Genomic DNA, 20,159 nt, shown 5'->3' with positions numbered 1-20,159 from the left:
GATTGTCCCAAAACTTGCTACAAGGGGCCAGAGGGGCGGCCTGAATGAAAAATTTGTAAAATCAAGCACCGTGAGGGCATTGTGTGAAAATTATGAAGGATTTTCCAAAGCGGCCAAAAATTGAAAAAAACGACAGGGCCGGTAGTGTCGAAAAATTCAAAAATGGGAAGGGTGGGGGATTGTCCCAAAACTTGCTACAAGGGGCCAGAGGGGCGGCCTGAATGAAAAATTTGTAAAATCAAGCACCGTGAGGGCATTGTGTGAAAATTATGAAGGATTTTCCAAAGCGGCCAAAAATTGAAAAAAACGACAGGGCCGGTAGTGTCGAAAAAGTCAAACATGGGAAGGGTGGGGGATTGTCCCAAAACTTACTACAAGGGGCCAGAGGGGCGGGCTGATTGAAAAATGTGTAAAATCAAGCACCGTGAGGGCATTGTGTGAAAATTGTGAAGGATTTTCCATAGGGGTAAAAATTGAAAAAAATGACAGGGTCGGTAGTGTCGAAAAAGTCAAAAATGGGAAGGGTGGGGGATTGTCCCAAAACTTGCTACAAGGGGCCAGAGGGGCGGGCTGATTGAAAAATGTGTAAAATCAAGCACCGTGAGGGCATTGTGTGAAAATTGTGAAGGATTTTCCATAGGGGTAAAAATTGAAAAAAATGACAGGGCCGGTAGTGTCGAAAAAGTCAAAAATGGGAAGGGTGGGGGATTGTCCCAAAACTTGCTACAAGGGGCCAGAGGGGCGGCCTGAATGAAAAATTTGTAAAATCAAGCACCGTGAGGGCATTGTGTGAAAATTATGAAGGATTTTCCATAGGGGTAAAAATTGAAAAAAATGACAGGGTCGGTAGTGTCGAAAAAGTCAAAAATGGGAAGGGTGGGGGATTGTCCCAAAACTTGCTACAAGGGGCCAGAGGGGCGGCCTGAATGAAAAATGTGTAAAATCAAGCACCGTGAGGGCATTGTGTGAAAATTGTGAAGGATTTTCCATAGGGGTAAAAATTGAAAAAAATGACAGGGTCGGTAGTGTCGAAAAAGTCAAAAATGGGAAGGGTGGGGGATTGTCCCAAAACTTGCTACAAGGGGCCAGAGGGGCGGCCTGAATGAAAAATGTGTAAAATCAAGCACCGTGAGGGCATTGTGTGAAAATTATGAAGGATTTTCCAAAGCGGCCAAAAATTGAAAAAAACGACAGGGCCGGTAGTGTCGAAAAATTCAAAAATGGGAAGGGTGGGGGATTGTCCCAAAACTTGCTACAAGGGGCCAGAGGGGCGGCCTGAATGAAAAATTTGTAAAATCAAGCACCGTGAGGGCATTGTGTGAAAATTATGAAGGATTTTCCAAAGCGGCCAAAAATTGAAAAAAACGACAGGGCCGGTAGTGTCGAAAAAGTCAAAAATGGGAAGGGTGGGGGATTGTCCCAAAACTTGCTACAAGGGGCCAGAGGGGCGGGCTGATTGAAAAATGTGTAAAATCAAGCACCGTGAGGGCATTGTGTGAAAATTGTGAAGGATTTTCCATAGGGGTAAAAATTGAAAAAAATGACAGGGTCGGTAGTGTCGAAAAAGTCAAAAATGGGAAGGGTGGGGGATTGTCCCAAAACTTGCTACAAGGGGCCAGAGGGGCGGCCTGAATGAAAAATTTGTAAAATCAAGCACCGTGAGGGCATTGTGTGAAAATTATGAAGGATTTTCCAAAGCGGCCAAAAATTGAAAAAAACGACAGGGCCGGTAGTGTCGAAAAAGTCAAAAATGGGAAGGGTGGGGGATTGTCCCAAAACTTGCTACAAGGGGCCAGAGGGGCGGCCTGAATGAAAAATGTGTAAAATCAAGCACCGTGAGGGCATTGTGTGAAAATTTTGAAGGATTTTCCAAAGCGGGCAAAAATTGAAAAAAACGACAGGGCCGGTAGTGTCGAAAAAGTCAAAAATGGGAAGGGTGGGGGATTGTCCCAAAACTTGCTACAAGGGGCCAGAGGGGCGGGCTGATTGAAAAATGTGTAAAATCAAGCACCGTGAAGGCATTGTGTGGAAATTGTGAAGGATTTTCCATAGGGGTAAAAATTGAAAAAAATGACAGGGCCGGTAGTGTCGAAAAAGTCAAAAATGGGAAGGGTGGGGGATTGTCCCAAAACTTGCTACAAGGGGCTAGAGGGGCGGCCTGAATGAAAAATGTGTAAAATCAAGCACCGTGAGGGCATTGTGTGAAAATTGTGAAGGATTTTCCAAAGCGGCCAAAAATTGAAAAAAACGACAGGGCCAGTAGTGTCGAAAAAGTCAAAAATGGGAAGGGTGGGGGATTGTCCCAAAACTTGCTACAAGGGGCCAGAGGGGCGGCCTGAATGAAAAATGTGTAAAATCAAGCACCGTGAGGGCATTGTGTGAAAATTGTGAAGGATTTTCCAAAGCGGGCAAAAATTGAAAAAAATGACAGGGCCGGTAGTGTCGAAAAAGTCAAAAATGGGAAGGGTGGGGGATTGTCCCAAAACTTGCTACAAGGGGCCAGAGGGGCGGCCTGAATGAAAAATGTGTAAAATCAAGCACCGTGAGGGCATTGTGTGAAAATTATGAAGGATTTTCCAAAGCGGCCAAAAATTGAAAAAAACGACAGGGCCGGTAGTGTCGAAAAAGTCAAAAATGGGAAGGGTGGGGGATTGTCCCAAAACTTGCTACAAGGGGCCAGAGGGGCGGGCTGATTGAAAAATGTGTAAAATCAAGCACCGTGAGGGCATTGTGTGAAAATTGTGAAGGATTTTCCATAGGGGTAAAAATTGAAAAAAATGACAGGGTCGGTAGTGTCGAAAAAGTCAAAAATGGGAAGGGTGGGGGATTGTCCCAAAACTTGCTACAAGGGGCCAGAGGGGCGGCCTGAATGAAAAATGTGTAAAATCAAGCACCGTGAGGGCATTGTGTGAAAATTGTGAAGGATTTTCCAAAGCGGCCAAAAATTGTAAAAAACGACAGGGCCGGTAGTGTCGAAAAAGTCAAAAATGGGAAGGGTGGGGGATTGTCCCAAAACTTGCTACAAGGGGCCAGAGGGGCGGGCTGATTGAAAAATGTGTAAAATCAAGCACCGTGAGGGCATTGTGTGAAAATTGTGAAGGATTTTCCATAGGGGTAAAAATTGAAAAAAAATGACAGGGCCGGTAGTGTCGAAAAAGTCAAAAATGGGAAGGGTGGGGGATTGTCCCAAAACTTGCTACAAGGGGCCAGAGGGGCGGCCTGAATGAAAAATGTGTAAAATCAAGCACCGTGAGGGCATTGTGTGAAAATTTTGAAGGATTTTCCAAAGCGGGCAAAAATTGAAAAAAACGACAGGGCCGGTAGTGTCGAAAAAGTCAAAAATGGGAAGGGTGGGGGATTGTCCCAAAACTTGCTACAAGGGGCCAGAGGGGCGGGCTGATTGAAAAATGTGTAAAATCAAGCACCGTGAAGGCATTGTGTGGAAATTGTGAAGGATTTTCCATAGGGGTAAAAATTGAAAAAAACGACAGGGTCGGTAGTGTCGAAAAAGTCAAAAATGGGAAGGGTGGGGGATTGTCCCAAAACTTGCTACAAGGGGCCAGAGGGGCGGCCTGAATGAAAAATGTGTAAAATCAAGCACCGTGAGGGCATTGTGTGAAAATTGTGAAGGATTTTCCAAAGCGGCCAAAAATTGAAAAAAACGACAGGGCCGGTAGTGTCGAAAAAGTCAAAAATGGGAAGGGTGGGGGATTGTCCCAAAACTTGCTACAAGGGGCCAGAGGGGCGGCCTGAATGAAAAATGTGTAAAATCAAGGACCGTGAGGGCATTGTGTGAAAATTGTGAAGGATTTTCCAAAGCGGGCAAAAATTGAAAAAAATGACAGGGCCGGTAGTGTCGAAAAAGTCAAAAATGGGAAGGGTGGGGGATTGTCCCAAAACTTGCTACAAGGGGCCAGAGGGGCGGGCTGATTGAAAAATGTGTAAAATCAAGCACCGTGAAGGCATTGTGTGGAAATTGTGAAGGATTTTCCATAGGGGTAAAAATTGAAAAAAATGACAGGGTCGGTAGTGTCGAAATAGTCAAAAATGGGAAGGGTGGGGGATTGTCCCAAAACTTGCTACAAGGGGCCAGAGGGGCGGCCTGAATGAAAAATGTGTAAAATCAAGCACCGTGAGGGCATTGTGTGAAAATTGTGAAGGATTTTCCAAAGCGGCCAAAAATTGAAAAAAACGACAGGGCCGGTAGTGTCGAAAAAGTCAAAAATGGGAAGGGTGGGGGATTGTCCCAAAACTTGCTACAAGGGGCCAGAGGGGCGGCCTGAATGAAAAATGTGTAAAATCAAGCACCGTGAGGGCATTGTGTGAAAATTGTGAAGGATTTTCCAAAGCGGGCAAAAATTGAAAAAAATGACAGGGCCGGTAGTGTCGAAAAAGTCAAAAATGGGAAGGGTGGGGGATTGTCCCAAAACTTGCTACAAGGGGCCAGAGGGGCGGGCTGAATGAAAAATGTGTAAAATCAAGCACCGTGAGGGCATTGTGTGAAAATTGTGAAGGATTTTCCAAAGCGGCCAAAAATTGAAAAAAACGACAGGGCCGGTAGTGTCGAAAAAGTCAAAAATGGGAAGGGTGGGGGATTGTCCCAAAACTTGCTACAAGGGGCCAGAGGGGCGGCCTGAATGAAAAATGTGTAAAATCAAGCACCGTGAGGGCATTGTGTGAAAATTATGAAGGATTTTCCAAAGCGGCCAAAAATTGAAAAAAACGACAGGGCCGGTAGTGTCGAAAAATTCAAAAATGGGAAGGGTGGGGGATTGTCCCAAAACTTGCTACAAGGGGCCAGAGGGGCGGCCTGAATGAAAAATTTGTAAAATCAAGCACCGTGAGGGCATTGTGTGAAAATTATGAAGGATTTTCCAAAGCGGCCAAAAATTGAAAAAAACGACAGGGCCGGTAGTGTCGAAAAAGTCAAAAATGGGAAGGGTGGGGGATTGTCCCAAAACTTGCTACAAGGGGCCAGAGGGGCGGGCTGATTGAAAAATGTGTAAAATCAAGCACCGTGAGGGCATTGTGTGAAAATTGTGAAGGATTTTCCATAGGGGTAAAAATTGAAAAAAATGACAGGGTCGGTAGTGTCGAAAAAGTCAAAAATGGGAAGGGTGGGGGATTGTCCCAAAACTTGCTACAAGGGGCCAGAGGGGCGGCCTGAATGAAAAATTTGTAAAATCAAGCACTGTGAGGGCATTGTGTGAAAATTGTGAAGGATTTTCCAAAGCGGCCAAAAATTGAAAAGAACGACAGGGCCGGTAGTGTCGAAAAAGTCAAAAATGGGAAGGGTGGGGGATTGTCCCAAAACTTGCTACAAGGGGCCAGAGGGGCGGGCTGATTGAAAAATGTGTAAAATCAAGCACCGTGAGGGCATTGTGTGAAAATTGTGAAGGATTTTCCATAGGGGTAAAAATTGAAAAAAAATGACAGGGCCGGTAGTGTCGAAAAAGTCAAAAATGGGAAGGGTGGGGGATTGTCCCAAAACTTGCTACAAGGGGCCAGAGGGGCGGCCTGAATGAAAAATGTGTAAAATCAAGCACCGTGAGGGCATTGTGTGAAAATTTTGAAGGATTTTCCAAAGCGGGCAAAAATTGAAAAAAACGACAGGGCCGGTAGTGTCGAAAAAGTCAAAAATGGGAAGGGTGGGGGATTGTCCCAAAACTTGCTACAAGGGGCCAGAGGGGCGGGCTGATTGAAAAATGTGTAAAATCAAGCACCGTGAAGGCATTGTGTGGAAATTGTGAAGGATTTTCCATAGGGGTAAAAATTGAAAAAAATGACAGGGTCGGTAGTGTCGAAAAAGTCAAAAATGGGAAGGGTGGGGGATTGTCCCAAAACTTGCTACAAGGGGCCAGAGGGGCGGCCTGAATGAAAAATGTGTAAAATCAAGCACCGTGAGGGCATTGTGTGAAAATTGTGAAGGATTTTCCAAAGCGGCCAAAAATTGAAAAAAACGACAGGGCCGGTAGTGTCGAAAAAGTCAAAAATGGGAAGGGTGGGGGATTGTCCCAAAACTTGCTACAAGGGGCCAGAGGGGCGGCCTGAATGAAAAATGTGTAAAATCAAGCACCGTGAGGGCATTGTGTGAAAATTATGAAGGATTTTCCAAAGCGGCCAAAAATTGAAAAAAACGACAGGGCCGGTAGTGTCGAAAAATTCAAAAATGGGAAGGGTGGGGGATTGTCCCAAAACTTGCTACAAGGGGCCAGAGGGGCGGCCTGAATGAAAAATTTGTAAAATCAAGCACCGTGAGGGCATTGTGTGAAAATTATGAAGGATTTTCCAAAGCGGCCAAAAATTGAAAAAAACGACAGGGCCGGTAGTGTCGAAAAAGTCAAAAATGGGAAGGGTGGGGGATTGTCCCAAAACTTGCTACAAGGGGCCAGAGGGGCGGCCTGAATGAAAAATTTGTAAAATCAAGCACCGTGAGGGCATTGTGTGAAAATTGTGAAGGATTTTCCAAAGCGGCCAAAAATTGAAAAAAACGACAGGGCCGGTAGTGTCGAAAAAGTCAAAAATGGGAAGGGTGGGGGATTGTCCCAAAACTTGCTACAAGGGGCCAGAGGGGCGGGCTGATTGAAAAATGTGTAAAATCAAGCACCGTGAGGGCATTGTGTGAAAATTGTGAAGGATTTTCCATAGGGGTAAAAATTGAAAAAAAATGACAGGGCCGGTAGTGTCGAAAAAGTCAAAAATGGGAAGGGTGGGGGATTGTCCCAAAACTTGCTACAAGGGGCCAGAGGGGCGGCCTGAATGAAAAATGTGTAAAATCAAGCACCGTGAGGGCATTGTGTGAAAATTTTGAAGGATTTTCCAAAGCGGGCAAAAATTGAAAAAAACGACAGGGCCGGTAGTGTCGAAAAAGTCAAAAATGGGAAGGGTGGGGGATTGTCCCAAAACTTGCTACAAGGGGCCAGAGGGGCGGGCTGATTGAAAAATGTGTAAAATCAAGCACCGTGAAGGCATTGTGTGGAAATTGTGAAGGATTTTCCATAGGGGTAAAAATTGAAAAAAATGACAGGGTCGGTAGTGTCGAAAAAGTCAAAAATGGGAAGGGTGGGGGATTGTCCCAAAACTTGCTACAAGGGGCCAGAGGGGCGGCCTGAATGAAAAATGTGTAAAATCAAGCACCGTGAGGGCATTGTGTGAAAATTGTGAAGGATTTTCCAAAGCGGCCAAAAATTGAAAAAAACGACAGGGCCGGTAGTGTCGAAAAAGTCAAAAATGGGAAGGGTGGGGGATTGTCCCAAAACTTGCTACAAGGGGCCAGAGGGGCGGCCTGAATGAAAAATGTGTAAAATCAAGGACCGTGAGGGCATTGTGTGAAAATTGTGAAGGATTTTCCAAAGCGGGCAAAAATTGAAAAAAATGACAGGGCCGGTAGTGTCGAAAAAGTCAAAAATGGGAAGGGTGGGGGATTGTCCCAAAACTTGCTACAAGGGGCCAGAGGGGCGGCCTGAATGAAAAATGTGTAAAATCAAGCACCGTGAGGGCATTGTGTGAAAATTGTGAAGGATTTTCCAAAGCGGCCAAAAATTGAAAAAAACGACAGGGCCGGTAGTGTCGAAAAATTCAAAAATGGGAAGGGTGGGGGATTGTCCCAAAACTTACTACAAGGGGCCAGAGGGGCGGGCTGATTGAAAAATGTGTAAAATCAAGCACCGTGAGGGCATTGTGTGAAAATTGTGAAGGATTTTCCATAGGGGTAAAAATTGAAAAAAATGACAGGGTCGGTAGTGTCGAAAAAGTCAAAAATGGGAAGGGTGGGGGATTGTCCCAAAACTTGCTACAAGGGGCCAGAGGGGCGGGCTGAATGAAAAATGTGTAAAATCAAGCACCGTGAGGGCATTGTGTGAAAATTGTGAAGGATTTTCCATAGGGGTAAAAATTGAAAAAAATGACAGGGCCGGTAGTGTCGAAAAAGTCAAAAATGGGAAGGGTGGGGGATTGTCCCAAAACTTGCTACAAGGGGCCAGAGGGGCGGCCTGAATGAAACATTTGTAAAATCAAGCACCGTGAGGGCATTGTGTGGAAATTGTGAAGGATTTTCCATAGGGGTAAAAATTGAAAAAAATGACAGGGTCGGTAGTGTCGAAAAAGTCAAAAATGGGAAGGGTGGGGGATTGTCCCAAAACTTGCTACAAGGGGCCAGAGGGGCGGCCTGAATGAAAAATGTGTAAAATCAAGCACCGTGAGGGCATTGTGTAAAAATTGTGAAGGATTTTCCAAAGCGGCCAAAAATTGAAAAAAACGACAGGGCCGGTAGTGTCGAAAAAGTCAAAAATGGGAAGGGTGGGGGATTGTCCCAAAACTTGCTACAAGGGGCCAGAGGGGCGGGCTGATTGAAAAATGTGTAAAATCAAGCACCGTGAAGGCATTGTGTGAAAATTGTGAAGGATTTTCCATAGGGGTAAAAACTTGAAAAAAATGACAGGGTCGGTAGTGTCGAAAAAGTCAAAAATGGGAAGGGTGGGGGATTGTCCCAAAACTTGCTACAAGGGGCCAGAGGGGCGGCCTGAATGAAAAATGTGTAAAATCAAGCACCGTGAGGGCATTGTGTGAAAATTGTGAAGGATTTTCCAAAGCGGGCAAAAATTGAAAAAAACGACAGGGCCGGTAGTGTCGAAAAAATCAAAAATGGGAAGGGTGGGGGATTGTCCCAAAACTTGCTACAAGGGGCCAGAGGGGCGGCCTGAATGAAAAATGTGTAAAATCAAGCACCGTGAGGGCATTGTGTGAAAATTGTGAAGGATTTTCCAAAGCGGGCAAAAATTGAAAAAAACGACAGGGCCGGTAGTGTCGAAAAAGCCAAAAATGGGAAGGGTGGGGGATTGTCCCAAAACTTGCTACAAGGGGCCAGAGGGGCGGCCTGAATGAAAAATTTGTAAAATCAAGCACCGTGAGGGCATTGTGTGAAAATTATGAAGGATTTTCCAAAGCGGCCAAAAATTGAAAAAAACGACAGGGCCGGTAGTGTCGAAAAATTCAAAAATGGGAAGGGTGGGGGATTGTCCCAAAACTTGCTACAAGGGGCCAGAGGGGCGGCCTGAATGAAAAATTTGTAAAATCAAGCACCGTGAGGGCATTGTGTGAAAATTATGAAGGATTTTCCAAAGCGGCCAAAAATTGAAAAAAACGACAGGGCCGGTAGTGTCGAAAAAGTCAAAAATGGGAAGGGTGGGGGATTGTCCCAAAACTTGCTACAAGGGGCCAGAGGGGCGGGCTGATTGAAAAATGTGTAAAATCAAGCACCGTGAGGGCATTGTGTGAAAATTGTGAAGGATTTTCCATAGGGGTAAAAATTGAAAAAAATGACAGGGTCGGTAGTGTCGAAAAAGTCAAAAATGGGAAGGGTGGGGGATTGTCCCAAAACTTGCTACAAGGGGCCAGAGGGGCGGCCTGAATGAAAAATGTGTAAAATCAAGCACCGTGAGGGCATTGTGTGAAAATTGTGAAGGATTTTCCAAAGCGGCCAAAAATTGAAAAAAACGACAGGGCCGGTAGTGTCGAAAAAGTCAAAAATGGGAAGGGTGGGGGATTGTCCCAAAACTTGCTACAAGGGGCCAGAGGGGAGGCCTTAATGAAAAATTTGTAAAATCAAGCACCGTGAGGGCATTGTGTGAAAATTATGAAGGATTTTCCAAAGCGGCCAAAAATTGAAAAAAACGACAGGGCCGGTAGTGTCGAAAAAGTCAAAAATGGGAAGGGTGGGGGATTGTCCCAAAACTTGCTACAAGGGGCCAGAGGGGCGGGCTGATTGAAAAATGTGTAAAATCAAGCACCGTGAGGGCATTGTGTGAAAATTGTGAAGGATTTTCCATAGGGGTAAAAATTGAAAAAAATGACAGGGCCGGTAGTGTCGAAAAAGTCAAAAATGGGAAGGGTGGGGGATTGTCCCAAAACTTGCTACAAGGGGCCAGAGGGGCGGCCTGAATGAAAAATGTGTAAAATCAAGCACCGTGAGGGCATTGTGTGAAAATTTTGAAGGATTTTCCAAAGCGGGCAAAAATTGAAAAAAACGACAGGGCCGGTAGTGTCGAAAAAGTCAAAAATGGGAAGGGTGGGGGATTGTCCCAAAACTTGCTACAAGGGGCCAGAGGGGCGGGCTGATTGAAAAATGTGTAAAATCAAGCACCGTGAAGGCATTGTGTGGAAATTGTGAAGGATTTTCCATAGGGGTAAAAATTGAAAAAAATGACAGGGCCGGTAGTGTCGAAAAAGTCAAAAATGGGAAGGGTGGGGGATTGTCCCAAAACTTGCTACAAGGGGCCAGAGGGGCGGCCTGAATGAAAAATGTGTAAAATCAAGCACCGTGAGGGCATTGTGTGAAAATTGTGAAGGATTTTCCAAAGCGGGCAAAAATTGAAAAAAATGACAGGGCCGGTAGTGTCGAAAAAGTCAAAAATGGGAAGGGTGGGGGATTGTCCCAAAACTTGCTACACGGGGCCAGAGGGGCGGCCTGAATGAAAAATGTGTAAAATCAAGCACCGTGAGGGCATTGTGTGAAAATTGTGAAGGATTTTCCAAAGCGGCCAAAAATTGAAAAAAACGACAGGGCCGGTAGTGTCGAAAAAGTCAAAAATGGGAAGGGTGGGGGATTGTCCCAAAACTTGCTACAAGGGGCCAGAGGGGCGGCCTGAATGAAAAATTTGTAAAATCAAGCACCGTGAGGGCATTGTGTGAAAATTATGAAGGATTTTCCAAAGCGGCCAAAAATTGAAAAAAACGACAGGGCCAGTAGTGTCGAAAAATTCAAAAATGGGAAGGGTGGGGGATTGTCCCAAAACTTGCTACAAGGGGCCAGAGGGGCGGCCTGAATGAAAAATTTGTAAAATCAAGCACCGTGAGGGCATTGTGTGAAAATTATGAAGGATTTTCCAAAGCGGCCAAAAATTGAAAAAAACGACAGGGCCGGTAGTGTCGAAAAAGTCAAAAATGGGAAGGGTGGGGGATTGTCCCAAAACTTGCTACAAGGGGCCAGAGGGGCGGGCTGATTGAAAAATGTGTAAAATCAAGCACCGTGAGGGCATTGTGTGAAAATTGTGAAGGATTTTCCATAGGGGTAAAAATTGAAAAAAATGACAGGGTCGGTAGTGTCGAAAAAGTCAAAAATGGGAAGGGTGGGGGATTGTCCCAAAACTTGCTACAAGGGGCCAGAGGGGCGGCCTGAATGAAAAATGTGTAAAATCAAGCACCGTGAGGGCATTGTGTGAAAATTGTGAAGGATTTTCCAAAGCGGCCAAAAATTGAAAAAAACGACAGGGCCGGTAGTGTCGAAAAAGTCAAAAATGGGAAGGGTGGGGGATTGTCCCAAAACTTGCTACAAGGGGCCAGAGGGGCGGCCTGAATGAAAAATTTGTAAAATCAAGCACCGTGAGGGCATTGTGTGAAAATTATGAAGGATTTTCCAAAGCGGCCAAAAATTGAAAAAAACGACAGGGCCGGTAGTGTCGAAAAAGTCAAAAATGGGAAGGGTGGGGGATTGTCCCAAAACTTGCTACAAGGGGCCAGAGGGGCGGGCTGATTGAAAAATGTGTAAAATCAAGCACCGTGAGGGCATTGTGTGAAAATTGTGAAGGATTTTCCATAGGGGTAAAAATTGAAAAAAATGACAGGGTCGGTAGTGTCGAAAAAGTCAAAAATGGGAAGGGTGGGGGATTGTCCCAAAACTTGCTACAAGGGGCCAGAGGGGCGGCCTGAATGAAAAATGTGTAAAATCAAGCACCGTGAGGGCATTGTGTGAAAATTTTGAAGGATTTTCCAAAGCGGGCAAAAATTGAAAAAAACGACAGGGCCGGTAGTGTCGAAAAAGTCAAAAATGGGAAGGGTGGGGGATTGTCCCAAAACTTGCTACAAGGGGCCAGAGGGGCGGGCTGATTGAAAAATGTGTAAAATCAAGCACCGTGAAGGCATTGTGTGGAAATTGTGAAGGATTTTCCATAGGGGTAAAAATTGAAAAAAATGACAGGGTCGGTAGTGTCGAAAAAGTCAAAAATGGGAAGGGTGGGGGATTGTCCCAAAACTTGCTACAAGGGGCCAGAGGGGCGGCCTGAATGAAAAATGTGTAAAATCAAGCACCGTGAGGGCATTGTGTGAAAATTGTGAAGGATTTTCCAAAGCGGCCAAAAATTGAAAAAAACGACAGGGCCGGTAGTGTCGAAAAAGTCAAAAATGGGAAGGGTGGGGGATTGTCCCAAAACTTGCTACAAGGGGCCAGAGGGGCGGCCTGAATGAAAAATGTGTAAAATCAAGCACCGTGAGGGCATTGTGTGAAAATTGTGAAGGATTTTCCAAAGCAGGCAAAAATTGAAAAAAATGACAGGGCCGGTAGTGTCGAAAAAGTCAAAAATGGGAAGGGTGGGGGATTGTCCCAAAACTTGCTACAAGGGGCCAGAGGGGCGGCCTGAATGAAAAATGTGTAAAATCAAGCACCGTGAGGGCATTGTGTGAAAATTGTGAAGGATTTTCCAAAGCGGCCAAAAATTGAAAAAACGACAGGGCCGGTAGTGTCGAAAAAGTCAAAAATGGGAAGGGTGGGGGATTGTCCCAAAACTTGCTACAAGGGGCCAGAGGGGCGGCCTGAATGAAAAATTTGTAAAATCAAGCACCGTGAGGGCATTGTGTGAAAATTATGAAGGATTTTCCAAAGCGGGCAAAAATTGAAAAAAACGACAGGGCCGGTAGTGTCGAAAAATTCAAAAATGGGAAGGGTGGGGGATTGTCCCAAAACTTGCTACAAGGGGCCAGAGGGGCGGCCTGAATGAAAAATTTGTAAAATCAAGCACCGTGAGGGCATTGTGTGAAAATTGTGAAGGATTTTCCAAAGCGGCCAAAAATTGAAAAAAACGACAGGGCCGGTAGTGTCGAAAAAGTCAAAAATGGGAAGGGTGGGGGATTGTCCCAAAACTTGCTACAAGGGGCCAGAGGGGCGGCCTGAATGAAAAATGTGTAAAATCAAGCACCGTGAGGGCATTGTGTGAAAATTGTGAAGGATTTTCCAAAGCGGCCAAAAATTGAAAAAAACGACAGGGCCGGTAGTGTCGAAAAAGTCAAAAATGGGAAGGGTGGGGGATTGTCCCAAAACTTGCTACAAGGGGCCAGAGGGGCGGCCTGAATGAGAAATTTGTAAAATCAAACACCGTGAGGGCATTGTGTGAAAATTATGAAGGATTTTCCAAAGCGGCCAAAAATTGAAAAAAACGACAGGGCCGGTAGTGTCGAAAAATTCAAAAATGGGAAGGGTGGGGGATTGTCCCAAAACTTGCTACAAGGGGCCAGAGGGGCGGCCTGAATGAAAAATGTGTAAAATCAAGCACCGTGAGGGCATTGTGTGAAAATTGTGAAGGATTTTCCAAAGCGGCCAAAAATTGAAAAAAACGACAGGGCCGGTAGTGTCGAAAAAGTCAAAAATGGGAAAGGTGGGGGATTGTCCCAAAACTTGCTACAAGGGGCCAGAGGGGCGGCCTGAATGAAAAATGTGTAAAATCAAGCACCGTGAGGGCATTGTGTGAAAATTTTGAAGGATTTTCCAAAGCGGGCAAAAATTGAAAAAAACGACAGGGCCGGTAGTGTCGAAAAAGTCAAAAATGGGAAGGGTGGGGGATTGTCCCAAAACTTGCTACAAGGGGCCAGAGGGGCGGCCTGAATGAAAAATTTGTAAAATCAAGCACCGTGAGGGCATTGTGTGGAAATTGTGAAGGATTTTCCATAGGGGTAAAAATTGAAAAAAATGACAGGGTCGGTAGTGTCGAAAAAGTCAAAAATGGGAAGGGTGGGGGATTGTCCCAAAACTTGCTACAAGGGGCCAGAGGGGCGGCCTGAATGAAAAATGTGTAAAATCAAGCACCGTGAGGGCATTGTGGAAAAATTGTGAAGGATTTTCCAAAGCGGCCAAAAATTGAAAAAAACGACAGGGCCGGTAGTGTCGAAAAAGTCAAAAATGGGAAGGGTGGGGGATTGTCCCAAAACTTGCTACAAGGGGCCAGAGGGGCGGGCTGATTGAAAAATGTGTAAAATCAAGCACCGTGAAGGCATTGTGTGAAAATTGTGAAGGATTTTCCATAGGGGTAAAAACTTGAAAAAAATGACAGGGTCGGTAGTGTCGAAAAAGTCAAAAATGGGAAGGGTGGGGGATTGTCCCAAAACTTGCTACAAGGGGCCAGAGGGGCGGCCTGAATGAAAAATGTGTAAAATCAAGCACCGTGAGGGCATTGTGTGAAAATTGTGAAGGATTTTCCAAAGCGGGCAAAAATTGAAAAAAACGACAGGGCCGGTAGTGTCGAAAAAATCAAAAATGGGAAGGGTGGGGGATTGTCCCAAAACTTGCTACAAGGGGCCAGAGGGGCGGCCTGAATGAAAAATGTGTAAAATCAAGCACCGTGAGGGCATTGTGTGAAAATTGTGAAGGATTTTCCAAAGCGGGCAAAAATTGAAAAAAACGACAGGGCCGGTAGTGTCGAAAAAGTCAAAAATGGGAAGGGTGGGGGATTGTCCCAAAACTTGCTACAAGGGGCCAGAGGGGCGGCCTGAATGAAAAATTTGTAAAATCAAGCACCGTGAGGGCATTGTGTGAAAATTATGAAGGATTTTCCAAAGCGGGCAAAAATTGAAAAAAACGACAGGGCCGGTAGTGTCGAAAAATTCAAAAATGGGAAGGGTGGGGGATTGTCCCAAAACTTGCTACAAGGGGCCAGAGGGGCGGCCTGAATGAAAAATTTGTAAAATCAAGCACCGTGAGGGCATTGTGTGAAAATTATGAAGGATTTTCCAAAGCGGCCAAAAATTGAAAAAAACGACAGGGCCGGTAGTGTCGAAAAAGTCAAAAATGGGAAGGGTGGGGGATTGTCCCAAAACTTGCTACAAGGGGCCAGAGGGGCGGGCTGATTGAAAAATGTGTAAAATCAAGCACCGTGAGGGCATTGTGTGAAAATTGTGAAGGATTTTCCATAGGGGTAAAAATTGAAAAAAATGACAGGGTCGGTAGTGTCGAAAAAGTCAAAAATGGGAAGGGTGGGGGATTGTCCCAAAACTTGCTACAAGGGGCCAGAGGGGCGGCCTGAATGAAAAATGTGTAAAATCAAGCACCGTGAGGGCATTGTGTGAAAATTGTGAAGGATTTTCCAAAGCGGCCAAAAATTGAAAAAAACGACAGGGCCGGTAGTGTCGAAAAAGTCAAAAATGGGAAGGGTGGGGGATTGTCCCAAAACTTGCTACAAGGGGCCAGAGGGGCGGCCTGAATGAAAAATTTGTAAAATCAAGCACCGTGAGGGCATTGTGTGAAAATTATGAAGGATTTTCCAAAGCGGCCAAAAATTGAAAAAAACGACAGGGCCGGTAGTGTCGAAAAATTCAAAAATGGGAAGGGTGGGGGATTGTCCCAAAACTTGCTACAAGGGGCCAGAGGGGCGGCCTGAATGAAAAATTTGTAAAATCAAGCACCGTGAGGGCATTGTGTGAAAATTATGAAGGATTTTCCAAAGCGGCCAAAAATTGAAAAAAACGACAGGGCCGGTAGTGTCGAAAAAGTCAAAAATGGGAAGGGTGGGGGATTGTCCCAAAACTTGCTACAAGGGGCCAGAGGGGCGGGCTGATTGAAAAATGTGTAAAATCAAGCACCGTGAGGGCATTGTGTGAAAATTGTGAAGGATTTTCCATAGGGGTAAAAATTGAAAAAAATGACAGGGTCGGTAGTGTCGAAAAAGTCAAAAATGGGAAGGGTGGGGGATTGTCCCAAAACTTGCTACAAGGGGCCAGAGGGGCGGCCTGAATGAAAAATGTGTAAAATCAAGCACCGTGAGGGCATTGTGTGAAAATTGTGAAGGATTTTCCAAAGCGGCCAAAAATTGAAAAAAACGACAGGGCCGGTAGTGTCGAAAAAGTCAAAAATGGGAAGGGTGGGGGATTGTCCCAAAACTTGCTACAAGGGGCCAGAGGGGCGGCCTGAATGAAAAATTTGTAAAATCAAGCACCGTGAGGGCATTGTGTGAAAATTATGAAGGATTTTCCAAAGCGGCCAAAAATTGAAAAAAACGACAGGGCCGGTAGTGTCGAAAAAGTCAAAAATGGGAAGGGTGGGGGATTGTCCCAAAACTTGCTACAAGGGGCCAGAGGGGCGGGCTGATTGAAAAATGTGTAAAATCAAGCACCGTGAGGGCATTGTGTGAAAATTGTGAAGGATTTTCCATAGGGGTAAAAATTGAAAAAAATGACAGGGTCGGTAGTGTCGAAAAAGTCAAAAATGGGAAGGGTGGGGGATTGTCCCAAAACTTGCTACAAGGGGCCAGAGGGGCGGCCTGAATGAAAAATGTGTAAAATCAAGCACCGTGAGGGCATTGTGTGAAAATTGTGAAGGATTTTCCAAAGCGGCCAAAAATTGAAAAAAACGACAGGGCCGGTAGTGTCGAAAAAGTCAAAAATGGGAAGGGTGGGGGATTGTCCCAAAACTTGCTACAAGGGGCCAGAGGGGCGGCCTGAATGAAAAATTTGTAAAATCAAGCACCGTGAGGGCATTGTGTGAAAATTATGAAGGATTTTCCAAAGCGGCCAAAAATTGAAAAAAACGACAGGGCCGGTAGTGTCGAAAAATTCAAAAATGGGAAGGGTGGGGGATTGTCCCAAAACTTGCTACAAGGGGCCAGAGGGGCGGCCTGAATGAAAAATTTGTAAAATCAAGCACCGTGAGGGCATTGTGTGAAAATTATGAAGGATTTTCCAAAGCGGCCAAAAATTGAAAAAAACGACAGGGCCGGTAGTGTCGAAAAAGTCAAAAATGGGAAGGGTGGGGGATTGTCCCAAAACTTGCTACAAGGGGCCAGAGGGGCGGGCTGATTGAAAAATGTGTAAAATCAAGCACCGTGAGGGCATTGTGTGAAAATTGTGAAGGATTTTCCATAGGGGTAAAAATTGAAAAAAATGACAGGGTCGGTAGTGTCGAAAAAGTCAAAAATGGGAAGGGTGGGGGATTGTCCCAAAACTTGCTACAAGGGGCCAGAGGGGCGGCCTGAATGAAAAATGTGTAAAATCAAGCACCGTGAGGGCATTGTGTGAAAATTGTGAAGGATTTTCCAAAGCGGCCAAAAATTGAAAAAAACGACAGGGCCGGTAGTGTCGAAAAAGTCAAAAATGGGAAGGGTGGGGGATTGTCCCAAAACTTGCTACAAGGGGCCAGAGGGGCGGCCTTAATGAAAAATTTGTAAAATCAAGCACCGTGAGGGCATTGTGTGAAAATTATGAAGGATTTTCCAAAGCGGCCAAAAATTGAAAAAAACGACAGGGCCGGTAGTGTCGAAAAAGTCAAAAATGGGAAGGGTGGGGGATTGTCCCAAAACTTGCTACAAGGGGCCAGAGGGGCGGGCTGATTGAAAAATGTGTAAAATCAAGCACCGTGAGGGCATTGTGTGAAAATTGTGAAGGATTTTCCATAGGGGTAAAAATTGAAAAAAATGACAGGGCCGGTAGTGTCGAAAAAGTCAAAAATGGGAAGGGTGGGGGATTGTCCCAAAACTTGCTACAAGGGGCCAGAGGGGCGGCCTGAATGAAAAATGTGTAAAATCAAGCACCGTGAGGGCATTGTGTGAAAATTGTGAAGGATTTTCCAAAGCGGGCAAAAATTGAAAAAAATGACAGGGCCGGTAGTGTCGAAAAAGTCAAAAATGGGAAGGGTGGGGGATTGTCCCAAAACTTGCTACACGGGGCCAGAGGGGCGGCCTGAATGAAAAATGTGTAAAATCAAGCACCGTGAGGGCATTGTGTGAAAATTGTGAAGGATTTTCCAAAGCGGCCAAAAATTGAAAAAAACGACAGGGCCGGTAGTGTCGAAAAAGTCAAAAATGGGAAGGGTGGGGGATTGTCCCAAAACTTGCTACAAGGGGCCAGAGGGGCGGCCTGAATGAAAAATTTGTAAAATCAAGCACCGTGAGGGCATTGTGTGAAAATTATGAAGGATTTTCCAAAGCGGCCAAAAATTGAAAAAAACGACAGGGCCGGTAGTGTCGAAAAAGTCAAAAATGGGAAGGGTGGGGGATTGTCCCAAAACTTGCTACAAGGGGCCAGAGGGGCGGGCTGATTGAAAAATGTGTAAAATCAAGCACCGTGAGGGCATTGTGTGAAAATTGTGAAGGATTTTCCATAGGGGCAAAAATTGAAAAAAATGACAGGGTCGGTAGTGTCGAAAAAGTCAAAAATGGGAAGGGTGGGGGATTGTCCCAAAACTTGCTACAAGGGGCCAGAGGGGCGGCCTGAATGAAAAATGTGTAAAATCAAGCACCGTGAGGGCATTGTGTGAACATTTTGAAGGATTTTCCAAAGCGGGCAAAAATTGAAAAAAACGACAGGGCCGGTAGTGTCGAAAAAGTCAAAAATGGGAAGGGTGGGGGATTGTCCCAAAACTTGCTACAAGGGGCCAGAGGGGCGGGCTGATTGAAAAATGTGTAAAATCAAGCACCGTGAAGGCATTGTGTGGAAATTGTGAAGGATTTTCCATAGGGGTAAAAATTGAAAAAAATGACAGGGTCGGTAGTGTCGAAAAAGTCAAAAATGGGAAGGGTGGGGGATTGTCCCAAAACTTGCTACAAGGGGCCAGAGGGGCGGCCTGAATGAAAAATGTGTAAAATCAAGCACCGTGAGGGCATTGTGTGAAAATTGTGAAGGATTTTCCAAAGCGGCCAAAAATTGAAAAAAACGACAGGGCCGGTAGTGTCGAAAAAGTCAAAAATGGGAAGGGTGGGGGATTGTCCCAAAACTTGCTACAAGGGGCCAGAGGGGCGGCCTGAATGAAAAATGTGTAAAATCAAGCACCGTGAGGGCATTGTGTGAAAATTGTGAAGGATTTTCCAAAGCAGGCAAAAATTGAAAAAAATGACAGGGCCGGTAGTGTCGAAAAAGTCAAAAATGGGAAGGGTGGGGGATTGTCCCAAAACTTGCTACAAGGGGCCAGAGGGGCGGCCTGAATGAAAAATGTGTAAAATCAAGCACCGTGAGGGCATTGTGTGAAAATTGTGAAGGATTTTCCAAAGCGGCCAAAAATTGAAAAAAACGACAGGGCCGGTAGTGTCGAAAAAGTCAAAAATGGGAAGGGTGGGGGATTGTCCCAAAACTTGCTACAAGGGGCCAGAGGGGCGGCCTGAATGAAAAATGTGTAAAATCAAGCACCGTGAGGGCATTGTGTGAAAATTGTGAAGGATTTTCCAAAGCGGCCAAAAATTGAAAAAAACGACAGGGCCGGTAGTGTCGAAAAAGTCAAAAATGGGAAGGGTGGGGGATTGTCCCAAAACTTGCTACAAGGGGCCAGAGGGGCGGCCTGAATGAGAAATTTGTAAAATCAAACACCGTGAGGGCATTGTGTGAAAATTATGAAGGATTTTCCAAAGCGGCCAAAAATTGAAAAAAACGACAGGGCCGGTAGTGTCGAAAAATTCAAAAATGGGAAGGGTGGGGGATTGTCCCAAAACTTGCTACAAGGGGCCAGAGGGGCGGCCTGAATGAAAAATGTGTAAAATCAAGCACCGTGAGGGCATTGTGTGAAAATTGTGAAGGATTTTCCAAAGCGGCCAAAAATTGAAAAAAACGACAGGGCCGGTAGTGTCGAAAAAGTCAAAAATGGGAAAGGTGGGGGATTGTCCCAAAACTTGCTACAAGGGGCCAGAGGGGCGGGCTGATTGAAAAATGTGTAAAATCAAGCACCGTGAAGGCATTGTGTGAAAATTGTGAAGGATTTTCCATAGGGGTAAAAATTGAAAAAAATGACAGGGTCGGTAGTGTCGAAAAAGTCAAAAATGGGAAGGGTGGGGGATTGTCCCAAAACTTGCTACAAGGGGCCAGAGGGGCGGCCTGAATGAAAAATGTGTAAAATCAAGCACCGTGAGGGCATTGTGTGAAAATTTTGAAGGATTTTCCAAAGCGGGCAAAAATTGAAAAAAACGACAGGGCCGGTAGTGTCGAAAAAGTCAAAAATGGGAAGGGTGGGGGATTGTCCCAAAACTTGCTACAAGGGGCCAGAGGGGCGGCCTGAATGAAAAATGTGTAAAATCAAGCACCGTGAGGGCATTGTGTGAAAATTGTGAAGGATTTTCCAAAGCGGGCAAAAATTGAAAAAAACGACAGGGCCGGTAGTGTCGAAAAAGTCAAAAATGGGAAGGGTGGGGGATTGTCCCAAA

This window comes from Scomber japonicus, chromosome 19 (genome assembly GCF_027409825.1).
Source record: "Scomber japonicus isolate fScoJap1 chromosome 19, fScoJap1.pri, whole genome shotgun sequence".
NCBI classification, from domain to species: Eukaryota; Metazoa; Chordata; class Actinopteri; order Scombriformes; family Scombridae; genus Scomber; species Scomber japonicus.
The sequence above is the reverse complement of the archived record's forward strand: the minus strand, read 5'-3'. Positions refer to the sequence as shown.